Source organism: Aptenodytes forsteri, unplaced genomic scaffold, assembly GCF_000699145.1.
Source record: "Aptenodytes forsteri isolate BGI_AS27 unplaced genomic scaffold, ASM69914v1 Scaffold321, whole genome shotgun sequence".
In the NCBI taxonomy this organism is placed as follows: Eukaryota; Metazoa; Chordata; class Aves; order Sphenisciformes; family Spheniscidae; genus Aptenodytes; species Aptenodytes forsteri.
In genome coordinates this window covers 983,723-984,468 of record NW_008795030.1, presented here as the reverse complement: position 1 = coordinate 984,468, position 746 = coordinate 983,723, and positions in this window count along the sequence as shown.

The window sequence follows — 746 nt, the reverse complement described above, 5'->3', positions numbered from 1 at the left end:
TCGGGACCCTGATCCCCAATCCTTGTCCCCTGGCTGGGACAAGTGGGAGGATGCTCTCAGCATCCCTGACACCGCGCAGGAAGGGGCGCGCAGCAAAGCTCTCAAATATATGTGTTTTAGTATCTTTAACACCAGTAGAGCAAAGGGCTGCAGGTGTCCCGGGGCCAGGGAGTGTCCCCCACCCCAGAGCCACCCTCCCAGCCAGGCGCTGGGAGCAGGGTCCCCCCGTGCACAGGGGCTGCTCCCGCCGTGGCTAGCGGCCATGGGGTTAAGGCTACTGAAACAGGTCTCTCTGGGCAAATGGGGGGCTGCTGCCCCTGGCCACGCTGCCTGCGAAAGGCTCTGCCAGTCCTGAGCGGGGCTGCAGGACCCGCAGCCGGGCTCGTCCCTTGTCCCCGGATCTCACAACCTCCCCGTAGGGCTTTGTGCCCGGGGCTGGGGCTGGCCGGCTCCTGGCTGCCCGGCAGGGCCGGCTGAGGCTGAGCCACCAGCAGCACCTCGCTGGTGTGGCGGCACCCAAGGGAGACGGCGCTGGCTGGCTGTCACCAGGCAGGCACCCCGGGGGGCTGCCAGGATTGCTCTGGGTGCCTGATCTGGGAGGGGGGGGTTTAGTTTTTGGAGAGGCTTTTCATACCCCCCGCGGAGAGCAGCACTTGACGGGAAGTTTGCAGCCTTCGAGCAGGAGCCCCGTGATGGAGCCGGCACCCTCCAAACCTTTCCTGGGGCAGATGCTCCTGGAGTCACGC